This window comes from Triturus cristatus, chromosome 10, assembly GCF_964204655.1.
Source record: "Triturus cristatus chromosome 10, aTriCri1.1, whole genome shotgun sequence".
NCBI classification, from domain to species: Eukaryota; Metazoa; Chordata; class Amphibia; order Caudata; family Salamandridae; genus Triturus; species Triturus cristatus.
In genome coordinates, this window is record NC_140593.1 from 1,077,197,786 (window position 1) to 1,077,219,194 (window position 21,409).

Below are 21,409 nucleotides of genomic sequence, written 5' to 3' on the forward strand. Positions count from 1 at the left end.
GTTTCTGCGTGATTAGTTTATCGATCCCAGATTTTCTGTATCCATTCTGGGACATGTACTTCTGATTTGGACAGGATAAACAGGGCTACAACTTTAAGAATGAAAAGCTAGAATCTGGACTGGTCATGGTTTGTGATGTAGGTTTCAGACAGCTGATTGTCACTTCCTCCTTTTCGGTCACTTATAGATCAGCTTGGCTTTGTGTATGCAAGAGGGACAACCGTCAGGATTTTAGGTGGGGGGGGGGGGGGGGGGGGTTGGGGGGGGGGGAAGGAGGTGCCCTACTTGGGTTCTAGCTTGGATGAGGAGGGAAGGAAGCAGGGCATTTGAATTAAAACCCACCTAAAATGGACAGTCCAATAACCTGGAATTCACTTATGAACCATTGAAGCATGCAAACAAAGCTGAGAACCGTTATTTACTGTTCCTGTAATTTTAACCTTGCTTTCACCATATTTGCATGGCTTTGTGTGGGCTTCACTGGTCCAAGAGCCATTGTAATAAATGACCCAATTTACTAAAAGGTATCCGCCCATATTTATTAAATTGTTTGCTTCCACTGCTTTTTAAAATTGACATAATAACTTGAAAAATGGCTGTTTGTACTTAATGAAACGACATTTTTTCCTCTTCGTTATTCATGGCACAAAACAGAGCAAGAGTTTTCTTAAAGCTAAGTATTATGAGAAATAAACACGAGGAACTGCATTTGTATATCATCATGAATTCAATTTTGGAAACAAGGTAATACGAGGAGAAAATAGCCGTGAAAACCAATGTAAACAAAAACAGGTCAATAGATACGAATAGGTAGCATTGAGTACCAAAACCGCAGAGCATCAGGGGGCACAAACTAGGAAGTGGGGAATGCAGACTGAGGTACAACTACAGGCTCTGGAATATGTCAATATGTCTGTGCCATACTGCAGAGACCAATCCCAGGACTGCTGTGCAGGGAAGGTTTGACTGCTTTCTTGAAGGAATCTTTGAGGTACAGTTTTCCTGTATTTACGCCATGGATTATGAAAGCGCGGGCCCCACTAGGCTGATCTTAGGGGAAACCTGTTAATGCTGGTCATCATATTGGAAGTCATGGCCTTACCAAATTTAAGGTGGTTATAGGAGGGAGTTTCCATCAGGTAACCAAGAACAATCTGAAGTTCACGAACTGTACAGTTAATCTCTCCTCCTGAGTATTGCTGGCGCTATGCCAAGTGATAAATTCTGCCACTGCACCACTCATATCAACTTATTCGCATTATTTGCAGAACCCAGTTAAAGGCATTGATTAGTGTTTGGGATTAGTGTTCTCACTACGTTAAAAAGAAAATAGCAAAATTCCTGCTGCTATTGGAAGTTTGCTTGACTATCTGCCCATGTCGACTGCATGGCTCAAGTCAGCTTCTTCTTGTCTACGCCATCGCTTGGCTCAATATTAATCATTCAAGTGCAGCATAAGTTGTACTGAAGGCTCAAGGAGGAAGGTGTATATTTTAATTTCTCACCTTTGGTATTTAAGGCACTTTTGAAACTTTTTGTTGTTGTTGAGAAACTATGCTTATTTGAGGCATTTTGTTCAAATTTGTACGTGTTCATAGACACGCTCAATGGGAGACACTACGAATGAGAGGCACATACATGGGGGCTGAGAAATACAGCCACGGAGACACCTAGCTTGGCAGACACAAGGAAGGAGATTGGAGACTCACACACTAGCCGTCCCAAGCCGCCACAAGCCCCCCACCCCCCCAAGCCGCCACAAGCCCTCAAGCCCCCATAAGCCCCCTTACCTGCACTCTCCACGACTCCTCGCCGGCACCGCTGAAAAAAGTGCCTGGTTTTCGCGCCGCTCGCTTCTTAAAGCGGCGGCGCGGCCGGCGCCTCTCCGCCGGGAAGTCCTGGAATTGTTGTGCGCGCTCCACATCCGGGAGTGCGCGGCGACGTCGGGGAAGGTGCGCGCGCGCCTTAAAGGGAACGTAGCTCATGACCCATGGTCGCATTCGATATATGGTGGAGAGGAGGGGATATGGCCTGAGAAGTGTTAAGGAGGCATCCCTTTTCCCGTAATGGTTTCTTATGGGGTGCACAAATATTCTCCAGTCAATCGAGCTCCTCTAGTGATGTCAGGGGATCAAATCTATTTCTTGGGGGTAGTGTACCTTGATATCCAGGAAGAACGTTGCAACGAGCATTGGGTAGCTGGGGCCCAACCCACTATTGGGGCTATAAATTCTCCCTTGACGTTCATGGCCTCTGCCATGGCTCGGTTTTCTCATCTGATAAAAATAACCAAGGGGTAGTGGCCTGATATTACTCGTCTGGTTTGAGGACCCCCATCTTAAGATGTAATCAGCTACTCTATAGTCCCTAAAGTTTACTACCACACAGTCACCAATGATGTCCTTGTGTCTATTCCCCACCCAACTCACCCTGCGAACAAACAGGATTTCCCCCCGTTTGTTTCCTGGAAGCGGTCTGTTCCTATTTAACCAGAAAGTTATTTTGTTCTTTAGTTCGATAAAATGATTCTGTACGGTCAGGCTTCAGCTCAAGTACCCCAGCTAGTATGACAACATAAGGGGACGCCTCAAGTGGCAAATTTATACAAGGTAACTGCTTATTATTCTCCTTGGATGGCAGCCCCCTAGGCTGACCCTGCAGGAGGGGCTCCAGAGCATTCAGCTTGTAAATTGTACCTTGCGGGATAGTTGCTATCGGAGCAGTAAATGCCTCCACAAGACTTGGGGGATTTCCTGTGGGGATACCACTTGTTTTTTCACGTTGGGGAATTTATGGCAGTGTTGGCCCTGTCATAAAACTTGCAAGAGCAGCTGAATGTTTGCCAAATTGTGGTTGGGGCGAGTTCACAGAAGAAGCCCCAGAGCTGCTAGAGGCAGTTACTACAGTTGTGGACAATATACCACCCATATCCCCCCCCCCCTTGATTTTAATAGTGTAACCACTTTGTCCAACCAACTCACAATCAATATCATCTGTGAATTAATAAGATGCTCGAAATGAGATTGCAAGTCAGTAATTAATTGGGACGCCCAACTAGGGGGTGCTTGTAATCTCGGCACATGCTCCCTGCTTCCCCCCTCTCCCACGCAAATTGCTTCAGTCAAAACAGAATTGTTTTTACCCTTCTTATGCTTATGTTTCCTAAGGCTAGCCCCCTTTGTAGGAGGTGCCTTTCCCCCAACTTTGGTTTTTCCACAATCCTCTTTATTCATCTGAGTACTGAAAGGCTCCACGGCTAGTGGCACTAATACATCAAATGGACTGTTAGGGGTAACATAACCCTCAAATTCTTGGGGCATGGGAGTAAGATCAATTTGCGGGGTTAGCGATAATAGTCTTTCGGTGCGCTCGATTTCACTGGATACCGCACCTATAGCTTTTTGAAACATTCTATCAATTGCAGTAGGCTGTATAGATGTAGATGTAGAGGGGAGAGCGCCCTTTTGCTTGGTCACAGGTCGAGAGTTTGGGGAGATGTTGTGACCCAATTTGGATGACCTTGTTTGCACAGTACTGGCCATTTTGCAGTTAGATGGAGGGCTGGACTTGTAATCCCAACCACTTAACCACAGTTTTCGCTCTCTAGTTAGAAAATCAACAGAGCCCCCACCCCCAAAGCCTGTTCCTTTTACCAAAACACCCTTTCTCTGCCCCTCGATTCAAACCAGAGTACAATCTTAGGGGTTCAGTCACTCACAGTCACGGTCTTCGCTCCTTATCTCGCCAACCGCGAGTCGATGACCATCGCTGGGATTACCAGAGGGAAGGGAATTCCTCAGGAGGGGAGTGGGGGGGGGGGGGGGGGGGGGGGGGGGAGATGGACCAGCCCAGCCTCTTCCGGCTTCTGACAGCCTCAGACAGCCCGCCCTTTGTCCGGCCTTCATCCGCGAGCGCATCCCGCGTTGCAGGGAACTGCACTCTCTCTTGTAGCGCCTCCAGGCGCTCTTCTGATTACCGGCAGCTGGCGACGGGCGCAAAGCACACTGGATGTCGTGGTCCTCCGGGACCGGACCAGAGCAGGAGAAACTTCATCAAGGGACCCACGCTGCGGGGAATTGCACTCCCTCTTGTAGCGCCTCCAGGCGCTCTTCTGATTACCGGCAGCTGGCGACAGGCGCAAAGCACACTGGATGTCGTGGTCCTCCGGGACCGGACCAGAGCAGGAGAAACTTCATCAAGGGACCCCTTGAAATAGAATATGATTGGGATATAAACAAGTTACAGAATGTATAATTTTCAATGTATGAATAGTATCTTTGCACCATGATCGTGTACAAGGATGTACAAAACAAAGCAGTAGGATCGGACCAGTTTGTCTCTTTTTCAACGTGGTTCTTTTTCAACGCAATCTTTTTTGCACAACACCGAAGCAAGCAATTTTCGAAACGTAAAGTTATTTTTGAGGCAGTGTACAGAAAATACAAACAGCTTTTTACATGTATTTCTTTAAAATATACATTTGTTTTTTATAGTTTTGCATGTTGTAGAAGGTGTTATGAAGCCCACAGGCCCATGGTCCTGCTACTAACACAAAACTGTGGTAAAAGAAGAAGCACAAATTGGTTCGCGTATATTTGATGGACTTGAAGAGAACAGACAAAAGCATGAGAAGTAGTTCTGTGTAATCCTGTGAGATCTGCCGGTATTTATAGGATTAGAGTTTATTTTAATCTGGGGGTTTGCTACTGTAATGATATGTTATCTCACCGCGTTTTCTGCTCTACAGAGCTGTGTGAGAGTTCTGGCCTGCGGTCAGTCACCTTGTTGTCCCGCGGCGGTCCCCACGAGTGGGAGGGACAGATGAGGATGTATAATGGTGGGGCCCAAGCCAAGAGAAGTGTTCCTGACTATAGTTTATACACAGTAGTTGCTGGTCTTGCTGCAGAGTGGCAGGGAGGGGCATGGGGTGAGAGGAGACGGACGGACGACAAAACAAGCATTTGTAATGCAATAGGTCTCGCAGCTACGTGAGTTTAAGCTATTGGCATTGTAAATGACAATGCCTTTTATTTAGGTTTTTAAAATGAACACAACAAAAAAAGGCATTGTTATTTGCAATGTCATTAGCTCAAATTCGCGTAAATGTGAGAGCTATTGCATTGCAAATGCTTGTTTCGTACTTATTTTCAATATTTTTTTCATCTCAACAGTTAGTAGGTTTTTTAAAACCTTGATGGATCTACACAAGTTATCCCTTGCTGAATTCAGAATTTTGTCTTATAACGTAGGGCTTTCCTGGATCACCCATTGCTTTCACCCTAGATTCCATCACAAACTGGAGGTAGGCTTAAAGTTAAAAAATTAGGAAAATAGGCTACCTCTTTGAAAAATGCCAAAGCTGTTGTAAAACATTGTTTTTTGATTCAGCTCTGCATGTATCTGATAGCCGGAAAAATTGTGACTTTAGCACGGAAAGCCTTTAGTTGATTACATTTTTAGGGAAAAAAAAGCTTTTTGTGAAGCATTTTTTCCCCCCCAAAAAACCCCACATTTGCTGTATTTTGTCAATTTTCATTGAGCCCTCTAGTGAATCCACAAACCCTGGGTACATTTGGAATCTCCAGGATGTCAGGAAAAAGACACAAACTAGGTGTGCATACCTTATGTGGAAAAGAAATGATGGAGGCCTATGCGCAAACTACCCCAAATAGCCAAAAAAGGACATAACATTCAACGAGAGAAAGGCATACCAGCGAAAGTGTTAAACCAGGACGAAAACTGTGTGAAGGCAAATTCCCTTCAAATTGTCCTTCTACGGAGATTTACTAAGCACAATAGCAAATGTATGCAGAATCCCCCCAAACAAAGTCTATAATTAGCCGGTATTTCTATGCATAACAGCATTGGAGAAAAATCCTGAGCTGATCCTTCACAAGGAATGCTCCTGACAACGTGCTTTGGCACGGGTGACGCTGCAATGTTTGTTGGTGCCCCCCCCCATCCATGGTGGAGGTGGTGACCACCTCCTCCACGCATTCCCTCACCTTCACCTTTTAGTAGTGCCCCATAAGTCTCCATAACCACTCTCTTTCAGATGCATTTAATTGGTTATAAAGCACCACTTATACTAGTGTAGGGTGTCAGATCACTTTGCATCACACACACATTACACAGACAAATAATCATACGTGTGTAAATCAGCTTATAGGAACTGTTACATAAGCCAGAGGACTACAAGATATAGGAGTGACCTGTCATTTATACTGGTAGGCAGTACAATTTAAGAGTGCTTGGTCTGGAGAAGCTACTCAGAATTGAAAACAGAACACCATAGTTGGGGTTTCTCTTTAATAGAAGAATCGATTTTTAACCAAATGAACCCTTTTTGTAATATTCACATATGCTCTAATCTATACTTTGCAGTGTGCATGAAGTTCTTTGATGACAGTTAACAATTCACCGTCCCAGATTAAGATTTTAACTTATAAACTGCAAGTAACTAACGGATATCGCTTGGAAAAGCAGTAACCCACTGACCTATTTCCGTTATATGCACTTTGTGATCAGCATTGAACACGTTCTTTGCAGCAGGCATATTAATCCTCTGTGCTATTTTATGATCAGTCAAAACCTCAAGTAGACTAAACTTCTATCTCTCTCCAGGAAGAACATTAATCACCAGAGTTATCGACATTTTTATTGTTACCTGGAAATTGCTGGATGCAAGGAACGCAGCAGCAGGTGCTTTTAAAACCAAAATAAACTTGCAAACAGTGACACCGGTCGCACCGCCCTAGAGCCGGCCGCCGTAGAGCCGGCCTTCCATGACATTTGGACTCCCTCCCTCTCATATTAAACGATGTCTACACTTTACCTTACTCAAAAAGCGCCTCACCGATAATCTAGTAAATACTCCCACAGTTTCCTCTTAAACGCCCCCTTCACAAACTATGCTCCACATACATTCCCGACTTACTTACCAATATCCTTGACTAATCCCCAATCTCCTGACAAGGATCCTGGGAGCACCGCCCAACATCACTGAAAGTCACTCGTCTCTCCCCTTCTCTTACTGTTTCTGCCTCACCCTGGTTCTGACCCATTTGTCTCCCTTCTTTCCCAATTCTGGTTTCTGTGAGCATACTGAATTTATTTATTTGGGTTTTTGTAGAGCGCTACAAACAACCGAAGGCAGCTTCGGAATGACACATTTTCCCTTCGATTGTCGCTTCTCCTTTCCTCTTCTAGCTTCTTGAGCATCTAATACCCCTTATGTTGTTCTGTGTTTTACTGTTACTCTAACTCTTTCTTTGTCCTGAATTGACTGAGCCTACTGTAAAGGGTGTAAAGTGCATTGTCACTCCTTGAGCGTGGGCCGCGCTATATTAAAAGGTAAATCATTCAAACATGAAGGAGAAGGTCTCAGTTTGTTAACTTGCAAACATTCCAACCACACCATCTGAAATCTGTTAGGATACATGTGTTGTCTTGTAAGTTTGTGAATGCACAGAAACATATATATTTGTAGTAATTCCCAAACTCCAGTCTGACCCCTTCCAGCCCTGGATCTAGTCAGGCATGCAGGGTGGGAAGGGGAACAGACCACCCCCTGAATCGGCAGGAGTGTAGGGAAAATAATGTTTTCGCATCGGGGTATACAAGTGCATTTTCACGAGAGGCTTGGGCTCTAGTCTTCTTTACATTACGTGGATTTATGCACGGGGAGAACAGGAGTTCGTGCAAGATGTCACATGACATTACCTATTGCGATTAGCACAGCATTCCAGGCATATTTAGGGGATTTTTTTTTTTCCACTGGACTTAGTATCTCGATTTGTGGAGAAAAAAATATTTTCACTCGTCACATGTGGACAATCCCCCTGAGAATCGAGTGCAAGCTGTCAATAGTTTATTACTACAATGTTAAGATTCCTGTGTGAGCAGAGGGAGGTTGAAATCCTGCTTCTGTCAGTTATACAGGAAGGCCGTGCTACTGACTCTGTGCCAGCCCCGCCGTCTTTTCATCTACACTACCCTGATTCCCTAAACCATCTATCTGCCTTGGCGCCAGGGTCGGCTGTAGTGCTGGAGGTGCCCGCTGCAAGCATGGCAATATTTCTATGTGCCTTTTCCTTATGTTTTAAAAGGAAAGAACCCGAGAGATGCGGTTTTATATATAGATTTATTATACCCTTGACCTCCTTCTGCATGATTCCCTTACTCCCACCTTCCAACAGGGCCCCTCACCGCTCCATAGCCTCCTCTCCGACATGCATTTAATTTTTCTTTTATTGTGCTGGATTGTTTACTGACACTCAGTTCTGAGATCTCTATACAATGCGAGTTCTTTGCAGCTGGCACCTTAACCTTCTGCGCGAGCCTAGGGTAGAATGAATCAAAACTTCCACTAGACCAAAAAATCCGATCTGTCTCCAGCAGGAACATTAATCACCAGTTATGTTGAAATTTGTATTGTTACCTGGAAACTGCTTAATACACAAGGATCCTTGAAGGATGTGCAGTTTTAAGTCCTACGTTTTCTTAAACAGCACCCCCACCCACCATGTCAGCGCCAGGTGCGGCTGCACCGGTCGCACCGCTGTAAAGTCGGCCCTGCTTAGGGCATCTCAGTTATATGATTTGCCCATTTCGAGCACTGCTCCTCCCATGACATCATTCATTCCCCCCACCAAACTGGAAACCCAGGGTGTCACTCAGAGCTGGCCCGGGGCGAAGCCCTCCCACACTGTCACTGCCATTGGCACGGGCGCCCGAGCGAACAGGAAGAGCCAGACCCACCAACTCTCCAGACATGCGGCCCGCCAGCATTGCGCTGCGCACGGAGAGTGTCCATTAACAGCTTACAAAAATAACTGAGAAGTGAGAAATGATGAAAAAATTCTGATTGACAACGCCCCCACCCACCCCCCAACCCCGGCATGGTTGGCAATTAGCACGCAACCTGTGGCATCACAATACCAATTCAGACTAGGACTCTCGACGGGGTTTAAACAGTCACTGTGCCGTTCGGACTTCGGGGCGCTACGCATCTTTCTTACAAGTGTAAATGCCGTTCGTGAACAAAACTCAATGCATGTTTTAAAAATATGAAATGTTCACGAGAAACCACAGTCGAGGCAGTTGTCTAGCCCTAGGCACTGCCCCCTCCATACGACTGAAAGACTTCCCACCTTAGTAACGCTCTTTTATATAGCATCGCTTCAAACAGTGACTTACCCAGTGTGGCGGGGTGGTGAAGCGTGTTATGGTGCAGAATGTGATGTTTAAATAAGTCACCTGATTGTATTTCTATCATGTATGTTATTGCTATAGATATGATGTCTCATCAGGGCACAAGTCCTAAAACAAGCATGCAGTGCACTTCGCGCCAGGCGGAAACAAAGCACCAGGAGCTCAGGAGGAGCAGAGTTCCTCTCAGCCCTGCTTGGTGAGCTTTGGTTTCGTCTTCGATCTCTTATCTTTATGGGGCCATGTGTTTCTAATTAGCGTGGAGGCGCGCACTGCCCCGACCTCTCAAAGGAAAATATTCTTGAGGAAACCAAGATTTTTTTCCTTTGAGAATCCGGGGGCAGTGCGCTTCTCCACGCTAATTTGAAACACATGGCCCCATAAAGATAAGAAAATGCTTTGCGACAGCAGCAAAGCAGGCGACCCAGTCCGGATCGGAGGCAAAAGGGAGTCAACAGCAAACAATTTCCAATGGCAGGCCACAGTTTAGCATAAACAGTGATGCCAGCCAATGAAAATGAGGGGCGGGGCTTCAAGTCCCCTTCTCAAATCTACTCTCCTACAAAAACTCTTGCCCAGCGAGCAGCGCTTTGCGCTGCAACGCCAGGCGAGACTTAAAAAGGGAAATAACGTATCTGCTCCTCGCAGATTGCTGTTCTGCCGCTCTTCTTCCTTCTGTGTACGTGCTGAGGCTCCCAGACTCCCCACGGCCAATCCCAGTGCTTCTCTAATGCTGGCCAGCATTGGGGGAAGTACTGGGAATAGCCTGAATGGCTAGTTTTTGGCTCCAAAGGGGACTGGGAGCCTACGCCGACTGTTCTCTGCCCCCGGAAATGCAGCTTGGGCTGGAGTGATGTCAATGCCCATGGCGATTTGGCTGTCCTTAGCTGGCCTGTCAAACCGTCATGCGCACCACTGTTCCCCTCTTATGCCTGTCATGGCATGGCCACACCCCCAAAGACTCCACTCCGTCCAGAGGAAAAATAAATTTATAATACTGTTTTATTATCATTTTATTTTTCCTTTCCCTCAGCTGGCCACGGGTGGAGGAGAGGGGGTCAGTGAAACTCCTCCACCATTGCATTGCTGTTTATCCACCCTATGGCCATAAGGGATCTAATGTATTTGTGTTGTGGTTTCCTGTCAGATGTGGGAAAGAAGAGACCCCTGGACAGAATATATCCCCCAACCCCTTCGAACTTGCTTTAATCTTGACTGCAGGTGCAGTCAGGTGAACTGAAGGTTTTCACATGTGTTTTTTTGTCTGCAACCATTTTGGGTGCATTTTAGTGTATTAATGGATAGAAGCTTTGGGCATGACCACCCCTCTCTACCCTGCAAGGCTATATGAGGCGATCTGTGAAGCGGTTTCCTATAGTAGCGGGCCAAGATGAGGTGGTGTCGACTCTAGTATCGATTGTACTCCTGGACACACCGTCCATTGGCTTTGCAGCATGTGTAGCCGGCAGGGGTCGAAGTGGATGGGTACATCCCTGCCAACTCACACAGTGCCAGTGTACGGTATCCGCTCCAATCACACGCTGTCCCGGCGAGGATCCAATATCACACTGAGTCAGGGAAAACTAGCTGAAAACCGGTGTAAATAGTGATTTTCCAGCTCGTTTTCCGAGGCTTTGAACTGCTGACGTCCATTAAGGGGTGTGACATCGACACCAGCCCCAGCAAGCTTTTTATGAATGGGGGGGGGAGGGGTAGTGGATCGACACTAGCCTCAGCATGGTCTTTGGGGGGGGGCGCCTTGGGGTGGGGTTCAAAAGTGCCTCCAGGGTACGTCTCGTTCGAAGCCCTGTCCCTTCAAGGCCCCGCCCCCTCCTCACTTAGTGAGAGTGTTCTTCAAGTTGGCAGGTACTTGACAGACACCCTCTCCGGTGGGAGTGGACTCCACTTCACTAAACTCCACGGCTGGCATCGCACTCTATTGACTGTGTTCAGCTATTTGTGTCCTTTAGGAGGAGTGTGGCAGTCATTTGGCACCAGGGCTCGGGGGCATGAGCTTCCCTCAGCACCCCAGTTCTGTTTATTATCCAACATTATTCTTTGCTTGCACGACTGTCGAAGGCATTCTTGCTACTCCGCTGTGTCCGGTCGTGAGGGTACCACTGAATGAGGGAAAGGAGTCCTTGCCACACAGTTATTCCTCACAGTGCCACCGCCAAGTAAAAAATCTGTGAGTAAGTGACCACTGGATAAACTTTGCTAGAACAGTCTGAAGGGGCATGCGCTGTGGCTCTCGAAGGGACTGGCCGGCAAAGTTGCCCACAGGCGCCAGGGCCAGTCTGAGTTCCTCTAGTATTTATTACTTGCAGGCAGCCTGTCGCCTTTAAAATGTTCTAGACAGGCAGGCAGATGGTGCTAATAGAGCTGGTGAGGCAGCCCTGTGTCTCGGCTACAACCCAGATCAGCCATGTGCTGAGAGACCGAAAGCTGAATGTCTTTGACAAGCGTGTTTGTGGGGGTACACCGTGCAATAAGGTGGGCACAGAGATACGCAGAGGACAAGTGTCGTCAGGTGTATATTCCTATCCCTTGAGACATGCAAGGTCAGAGGTCACATACCTATATGATCTTCTAGACTTAGGTTTATGCTGGCAGAAGCGAAGCTGCAAACTCTGTGATGCTATAAAATAACTTTTAGTTTTATATACTAATGACCTTGAGCTTACATGAATACATTAAGTTCTGTAAAATTCAGTTCTAACATTTTGATATTTGTTTTCGAAATAGGAGGTTATATTTAAACCAGTACAACAGGTCCCAAATAGAAAAGATACATAACCCGAAGAATACCTCACTGGTTACGACCCATCCATCCGATTCTGTACCCTTTGTGAAAATACATAATGATTGGCTATAATGGATACAATTTCATCTTGGAATTGGTTCTTGGTATCAATGTTTTGCTTTTGGTGTCTAATGTCATTTGTGTTTAAGGAATAGAACTCTCCTTCTTTGTGTGACTTCTTGACCCTTCTGGTACAATAACAAAAATTCCAGGGACGGCTCCTCCGCCATAGCGTCGCCCCACTGCTTTTAAGCAGTGAGAAACCGAACATGAAAATAACTTCGAGTTTTTGTCATTTTATGTTTCGTGTCCTGCTGCTTTGCGGTAGGCAGGTGGACGGGGCTGCTCTGCTCTCCGAGCAGGGCAGTGGAGGAGTGGTTTGCCCACTACTAAAGTGTGCAATGACGGTTTGGTTAGCCCTCTCGGGCCACCCAACCCAGTCATTTGCATTTCCTTGTTCTCCATGCAGGCTGCATTACAGCCTGCATGGAGAACATGCCCACCCTTCCAGCCCCTGGCTGAGCGCCGTGTCATGGCGCTCAGACCAACCACAACGCTGCATTGCAGCATTGTAATTGGCTTAGGGGAGGGAGCCTGCTGCATGCTTCCTGTTGGAGGCAGGAGAGCAGGAGTAGAGAAGACATGGGATCCAGCCTCAAAGTAAGATTTTTTTAAAAAAAATGTTTTATTTCCAATCCCACCCAACACCTTCCTACACAAATGATCGAAGGCCTTTTGCTGTTTCTGTGTGCTGCACAACGCAGCACACATGGAAAGAACAAAAACAAGGAGAAAATAAACATTTCTCCTCATTGCGCCTGTGTAAGACCAGGTTTTCCCTGGTCTTAATTTTGGCGCTGCCCCATATTTACGCCACCCTTGTAAATATGGGGCAGTGTCAAAATCAATGGGTGTTGCGGTAGATCGCCCACCATAACACCCATTGCCCACCCCTTCCAAGGTAAGTATGGTGTGAAAGGGTGCCTTATATACAAGGCAGCGTTAAGCCACAATAAGTGGCTTAACGCTGCCTTGTAAATAATGCGAAGCACATATCACCACAGGAAGGTCACTTTTAGTGACGTTCCTGTGGCGATAGGCACATGTAATATACCCCTAGATTTATTATAATTGTATTTAATGTAATATTGTATTGCACATGCCACGGTGGGTTTCACCAGATTTGCCAAAGGTTTCGGCCATTATCCAGGTTTATAGAGGTTTCCCAAAAGAAAGATGGTCTGCAGTGTTTGCAAGGTGTTGAGAAAGATTCCAAAGGATGGCATTTGTCACTTAGAATTTCAGGTTGTGAAATCCTGAAAAATCGATCGGGATACCAGAATAGGAGGGCAGTGACATTCAAGTATAGATTGCCATATGGTCGAACTGACATCTAGGAGTCTTGTTAGGTAGGGTTTTACTGGATAGGACCAAGACTGTGAATTCGCAGCCGTACTTTTTTGGAAGTCCGTGAAGTGTTTATAGGCCAGGTTTAATGTGACCCACAGGTCTGTGCATTCAAGATTCTTCTGAATGCAGAGGTTTGTAAAATTTCGAGCAAGTCCAAATTGGATGCATGGATACCTGTGAAAACATTGCTGTAGTTGTCCTGTTTAGGTGCTATTAAGACATCTCATTTTCTGATGTTAGATCTACCTCATGTACCCTATAACTCTGGGAGTGGAGTTTTGAGATGAAGACAGTTACTACATGTGTGAGTTATATTGGAGAACGGGGATAAAGACACTCTAGCTATACTGAAAGTGATGTTATTGTTAAAAATAGGGTATTGCCACGTTTGGACTTGAATAGCGGCAGAAATCTGAATGAGTGTGAGTTAATAATTCTCTTTTTGGGGATGTTTAGTGAACTCATGTTTTCATCCAGCAATGCATGAACGGTCATAGGAACACAGCGCAGCACACATAGAAACAGCAAAAACAAGGAGAAATGAAACACTTGCTTGTTGCACCTGTTTAAGACCAGGTTTTCCCTGGTCTTAATTTTGTTAGGAGGTGCCATGACCTGGAAACCAATTATGTTGTGGGTGCCAGATGTTTAAAGGAAGTCTTCTAACTAGCGCGTATATACATGAAACGAAAAGCACTGGAGAGAGAATTGAGCTCTGTGTGACTCCACATGGTGAGAAAGCATGTAAGTGGGGCACAGCAAGCAAATGTCTTTTCTTTACTCTGCTTAATAAATAGGAAACACTGGAAGCAAGTAAGACCTGGAGAGGAGACACTTTGAAACAAACAGTGTAAGAATGAGTAATTTGTAATACATGTGTCAAACTTTGCCAAATCCTGGTTTAATGGTCTTTAACTTCTCCTATACAAAGAGCTACTTCTGAAAATTATTCGAGATACAAGTATTATCAGCTTTCATAAAGTGACCCCATCAGGCAAAATTAAAATAGTGAGCAACCCCTGTAGGATTACCAGCAACTGACACAACAGTGCATAGCACATGGGTTATCAACAGTAATGTCTTAATAGGTTTGAACTATATGAAACCCTCCCACTTGAGTAATGACATTACAGCCTCGACAGGGAGGGCCCTCCAGCACAAGGAAATTAAATCATCAATGATTCTCCCCAAACCAACACGAATTCTCATACAAATACCAGCTTTAGAAATGCAATAATTCAGCAATTTTCTGAAAATACACAGAATTTGCAGTATAATGCAAGCTTTTCATTTTGTGCTTACAGTTGCCATTTTCTGGGGAAAAAATACTATTTGTGCCTTGAAATAGTAGGTTTTTTTGGGGGGAAAATATAGGTTTGGTATCAAAGTATAAATTTTTAATTTTCACAATGCATTCACATAAAAAAACTGCCTAACCTAAATAGATTCTGTTCATATATTGATCCACCTAAGTTGTTAGATATTTTACTTGCTGTACTATTTCATCAGATTACTTCACACTGGAAAACAGCTGTGAATGTGATCTATAAAGCTTGGTGGTATGCTTTTTGATATAATCATAGCTTAGATAGAGCTTATATTATACCTTTTGTGTTAGTCCTTAAAAGAGGACAGATGTGTTACCTTTAGCAGTATTCCTTAAGAACACTAGTTTCCGAAGTAAATCATTAGATATTATTCCTGAAGAGGTTACAAAACCTCCTTGAATATATGTTTGACTATCTACTTCTAAATTTTGTTCATCATAAAGTACTTATGGTTCATGCTTACAATTAATTTATTATTAGTATTATTCTTATATTAGTTATTTAAAATCTATAAAATGTTATTTGTGTTACCTGTTCAACTAATGCAATTCTTATATCTTTAGTACACATATCCATTAGTCATGTTAAAATGTTTCTTTTTTTTTTGGGAAACAATTTTTATTTAGGTTTTGTGGTTTTTGACATGGGGAAATACAGCATGTTGGAAGAGCAAGCAAACAACATCCAACAGTCATTACAAAATTTGTAAAAAGAACAAGAAGTCGCAGGATTCATTAACATAACAATCCATGCGAAGAAGGAAATGGTAGGCATTGTCAGGCAAACATTTTTTGCTTGTGCATTTTATATGAGCAGAAGAGAAGTGCAACTGTTGGCAGTGCTTAATTTGAAATTCATCACAACATGTCGCGTGAAGACGCTCTATTTCCAATCGCACAGCCAAAATCACTAGTTGCGAAACTCCCAGTGGCGACTGGTGACTTTTGAAAATGGTGAGGGATAAACTGTCTGTCAGAGTGCATCATGGAGAGCGAGCGGAGCGAGCGAGCCTAAACATCTTAAGGGGGGTTCGGGAAAATTTTGAAAAAAAGAGTGGGTAAATGGTGCATTTTCAAGGAAATTTGAGAAGCAAGAAGGTTAATAAAGCAATTGTGAAAGTGCAGTTATTACATTAATAAAGGGACATCATATAACAACATGTAGATAGAAATGTTTCTGAAGCTAGACCCTGCCAGTGCCACGCACCTCTGAGCAATATACATGCTGTGTACCAGCAGGGCCTAGCGTCAGAAACTTTTCTATTTTTATGTTTTTTAAGCTAGGCCCAGTGCTGGCACTCAGTGTGTATGCCTCAGAGGTGCATCACGCGTGGCAGGGTCTGTAGCTTCAGAGTATAAATGACTTGGATGCATCGCATATGACAGAAATGCACAATACTTTACCAGAAAGCGCTGTAAATAACTTGGATACAAATGTTATGACAGGGGTGCAGAATCAAAGCACTGTAAGTATCTTGAATGCATAGCATACGACAGGGTTGCAGAATACTTTAAGGGCAGAGAAAGTTTTGTAAGTGGTTTGAATGCACAGAATATAACTGGGATGCATAAAACATTACTGCGAATGACTAATGAACATTTAAATCATCAAATGCTGTAACATGCTTTCATTCTATAAATATTTTTATAATTCCTATCAAAAATACACTAGAGAGGAGAAATACATTGTCACTTAAAGGCCTGGGTAAATGACTTACTAATTATCGAGCACGCATCAAGAATCAGCCTCTTGTAATACACAGTCCCTCATTTATTTACCACATCCTCGGTCATAAAGAAAACCTCCAGTTTACATTTCTGCTGCTCAACGGTGTGCCTTTTATGACGGACACACACACAACCAAGTACTTCGATGGTTACACAATATACAACCTACTTTATCCACATGACATGAGGTCTTTGAAACCTTACTTTGAAAATAAAGAATTTCCATGACCATCTATTTGTACAGGACATAAAACATCCAAGATCGCACATGCCGCAAAGGAACCCAGCAGGAACCATATTCAACCGGTCAATTTGTAATTGCAAAAGCAACATTCAAACACCAGCTGCCCTCTCAGAGCGCACACTACATACGGAATTTGAATTTATGTAGGCGCTGAAAGGAGGAGCTATACGCTAAACTCATTTTGTATCTTTATCAACATCTTTTCAGTAGGTCTGTAAAACAGTTGAATTTTCGAATATTGTATTCTCCCTTACATAAAAAGAAAAACTCGAAAAAGAGAGTGGCTCAATGTATACCTTAGTAACACACAGTCGTGGCTTCTGATTGTACCACCCACTTCAATTCAACATTAAGCCCGATGGAAAGGGCACTGACAGGATTCGAACCCGCGACCTTCATGTTACCCACTGATCAATGCAGTAGGCACTTCCCAAGCTGCAATCAACTGCCGCATTATTTCAAAACGCCGCATTTCTTCAAAACCAGGGTCTTGTTAAGCTGTTCTCAAAAAACGAAAACCTGACTGCACTTACAGAATATTCTTGCAAACGTCACTGTCTAACAATGTAACGTTCGGTTTAAACGCACATGCAGTGTGCTTGGCACTTTCATAGGCTCGATGTTCGTTTTGCTGCTGCCTCCACTCCTACCCTCAATAGAGATTTATTCTGGTTGCCTCTCACAGCATATCTTGACCGCATGGCTCTGAAATCTATCTCTCCTTTATCCTCTGAGAATTTCAAACCCCCATAAGCGACTCTTTCTCTGTCCTTCTTTTTCTTCTTCTTCCTCTACCCCTCTTGTATCTTTTACATTTGCATTTCTCTTTCCTGCCTTTCAACTATTCCCTATCCTTGGCTTATTTGCTCTTTCTATTCTACCTAGTTTTTCTCTGATCTCTTTATCTATTCTTCTCCTAACGCCTCATATTCACCTTTCTCTTTCTACTTTCCCTTCCTTCCCTTCTCCTCCTTTTTTCTCCTCTTTCCCCCTTTTCTTCCTGGTTACCTTTAAAATTTTACAAAATGCTTTTTAATTTTCCCTCAGGTTTCTTATTTTAACACATGATGATCCTCTATTTTTTCTCTTTTTGATTCTGTATGACAATGTTCTTTATATGATCTGTATTTTGTTGTTCACTATACTTTTCCTCAATAAAGCATTTCAAACATAAAAAAATAACATAAGAGGAAATGCAAGCTTGTCTCTCTGCTTGAAGTTCCTCCTGCCTGCCTTTTGTTTGATTAGACGCTTTCTTACTATAATGAGGCCCTTGAGAGGTTAAGAAACGAATTTGCATCTTTCACTTTTGGGTAAGGGGGCCCAACCCGGGCAGGGTTCCAGAATCCACCCCGAGACGACAAAAGATGATAGAGTAAACAAAACAGAATTGTAAAAAATAAATAATAACCACCTCTCTCTCTCCGTTTCCTGCTCTTCTCCCTTTCCCTTCTTTGGAAGTGAGCAGAGCCCATTGTTATGTGAGGTCACTCTGTTTTTTTGTTGTTGTGAGCCCTGCAGGATGCTTTGCGTTTCATTCATGCGGGGGCAGGGCTCACTTCACACCTCACACCATTTCAAGTGTCTGCCTAATGCTGTTATCATGCAGATGCAGCGATTAAGCTAAGAGAGAGATATGCAGGGAAAACTATCACAGCCACAAACCCTGCAGCTCAATGATCACTCGAGGCACGTTGTAGATTTACCGCTATATTTATTTGGCATACAATTGTAATTGTACCGAGGAGCGCCGGCCGGCACTCTGCTCTCTGGGATGCTCGGCGCGCTAATGCCTGCGCGCGCACCCCGGCGCCAACATGGCCGCCTGCGTCACGTCAACGTGACGTGACAACAACTAGACCGCTACATATCTCCCCCTTTTACCAAACCAAAGATCAGTCACTTACAGTTCGCAGTTTAGTTCAAAGTCTTGGAACCTGGAAGGCCTTACAACTTGTCTTCCGCTCCTGGTCACCTTACCAATGTTCCCTCGAGCCCCTTGGCTCTGCGTTTCCTCGATTTCTGTTCCTCCACTCATTGCTCCTTCGCTGTTCATATTGCCTCTCGGCCTGTCCATCTCTACCACTGGAGTCTCACCCCCTAACTCGCCTTCTTCCTCCTCTCCTGCACCTGCTTCTTCCATTCTTTCACTTCCGCCCATCTTGTTCTCTTCGTCCACGTCTTCCATGTCTTCACCTTCCGGACACCACTGTTCCCATCTCAATATCTTGTTGCACCGGGCCATGCGGTCCTGCGACCACACGTTCCCATCACTGAGCAGGGCCGCTCGATCATAAACTTCCTTAACCTGCATCGGCTTGCTGTACTTGCTGTCTCCCTTTCTTTGTAGGGTAGCCAGCTTTACTCTCACCCATTCTCCTCTCTCTAAATGAGTGTCCTTCACATTCCTCCTCTTATTGTAGTTGTTGGTGTAGATGGCTTGTGCTCTCTCCAGGTTTGCTCTTACTACCGCCGGAGACCATTCGCTGGTCACCACCTTCTCCTTCCAGATTCTGTTGTCGTGCGTGAAGGGTTCACGTCCTCTCAATATTTGAAACGGGCTGTACCCCGTGCTTGTGGGCGTTATTCACTAGGCCCATACCATGTTCTCCAACGCTTTCTTCCAGTCTTTATTACAGGTGATGGCCGCTTGTATGGCCCCCATCACCACCCTGTTAAATCGCTCCACCAGACCGTTGCCTGCCGGATGGTATATGGCCGTGTGCTTTACAGAGATGCCATTTCTCCCCATGAATTGTTTCCATCTTTCCGACGTGAACTGTGGTCCATTGTCACTTAAGATGGACTTGGGAATTCCTTCTCGGGTGAATGTTTCCGATAGAAACTCCAGGATGTTCTCCGTGTCCATGGATTCGCTCACTTTTATTTCTGGCCATTTGGAATAACGGTCGATGAGGACACACACGTATTTCTGTATGCTCTGGTCATCCAGCACCGGTCCTAGAATGTCTATTGACAACTCTTCCCACGGGTTTGAGGGATTGTCGAATTTTCCAAGGGCTGGACGTAGTGGTCTCAATGTTTTGTCGGCCCCTTGACATTGGGGACACTCCCTGACATGCCTCTCTGCTCTTACGTCCATACCTGGCCACCAGTAGTTCTGTTTCGATCTGGCCTTGAGTTTCCCTATGCCAAGGTGGCCTTCGTGTAATAAGTCCAGCAGCTTGTTGATGAGATTCGTGGGGGGAATTACTCTGTCTCCCCGGTAGATGAATATGCCCTTGTCTCCTACTGTCAGTTCTTCTTTCACGTCATAAAATGGTTTGAGGTTAGTTCTCACCTTTTTCTTATCAGGCCACCCTTGTGTGATGTGCGCTCTTACTTCCTTAAGGCCAGCATCTTCTTCATAGGCTTCAGTCCACTCTTGTATGCTGATTATCTTCTCTTGGTCCTCTAGGAGAGCTACCATCTCTCCTCTGTCCGCTGGGTCTTCTTCTCCCGGCTCCATGGCCGCCGCTCGACTCAAGTAGTCCGCCACTCGATTCTTGTTTCCAGGGATGTACTCCACATCGTATCTGAATTCCAACAGTTTTAAGGACATCTTCGATATCCGGGGTGTGGCGCTGGCGTGCCCGCACGATGTTAATACCTTCACTAACGGCTTGTGGTCCGTCTTGAGCAGAAATCGGGTACCCCATAGGAACTGCCGGAACCTCGTCATGGCCCACACTACCGCTAACATCTCCTTCTCGATGACGCTGTACTTGCCTTCTGTCTCCGTCAGTGCTCTGGAGGCGAAGCTGATTGTCTCCATGTCCCCTCTTCCTCGGTCTTGCATGAGTACAGCGCCTAACCCCTTGTCGCTGGCGTCGGTGATGAGTATGGTGGCGCCTTGTGGGTCGTACCCCTTGAGTGGTATGGCTTCCAGGATTCCCTTTTTGATGGCTTCAAATTCCGCTTGGGCTTCCGGTGTCCACTGAAACGCCGTGCTCTCTCTGGTCAGCATCCTCATGTTGTAGGTCTTGGATGCGAAATGTACCACGAACTTGCTATAGTACTCCGCCATCCCCAGGAACGACCTGACTTCCTCCTTGTTCTTGGGGGGCGGTGCTTCAGCGATGGCTTTCACGTTCTCCGTCTTGGGTGTGATCCCCTGTCGCCCTATTTCATGGCCTAAGTAGGTTACCGATTGCAGTCCCAACCGACATTTCGACCATTCTGCCGTGAGACCTTTGGCTTCCAGTGTTTGTAGTACTTTTTCTAGTTTCCGGTCATGATCTCTCCTATCTCTCCCCATCACTAGGATATCGTCCTGGAAGTACTGTACGTCTTTGCAGTCTCTGAACAATTGGTGCATCATCTTCTGAAAGACGGCTGCCGCCGAGGCTAGTCCGAACGGCATGCGACAAAATCTGTAGCACCCAAACGGGGTGATGAACGATGTCAGGCTTTTGCTGTCCGGGTGTAGAGCTACCTGGTGGTAAGCTGATGTAAGGTCAATGGTGGAGTACCACTGAACTCCTCTGGTTTTTGCCAACATCTCCTCTATCTTGGGAAGGGGAAATTTCTCCACCACTATGTTTTTATTGAGTTCTCTCAGGTCCACACAGAGCCTGACCTTCCCGTTGGGTTTCATCACGACCACCAAGGGCGCCAGCCATTCGGCACAGGTAATGGGTTCTATGATGCCCTTCTTCTCCAGATCTTGGAGTTCTGTCTGGACGGC

The 21,409-nt window shown here is 45.2% G+C and overlaps 1 long non-coding RNA gene across 1 annotated transcript in view; it reads right to left on the reverse strand.

Annotated features, from left to right (window-relative positions):
* Nucleotides 1–21,409, reverse strand: part of LOC146796590 (uncharacterized) — a 289,472-nt gene that overhangs the window by 91,289 nt on the left and 176,774 nt on the right. The window lies entirely within an intron of this gene.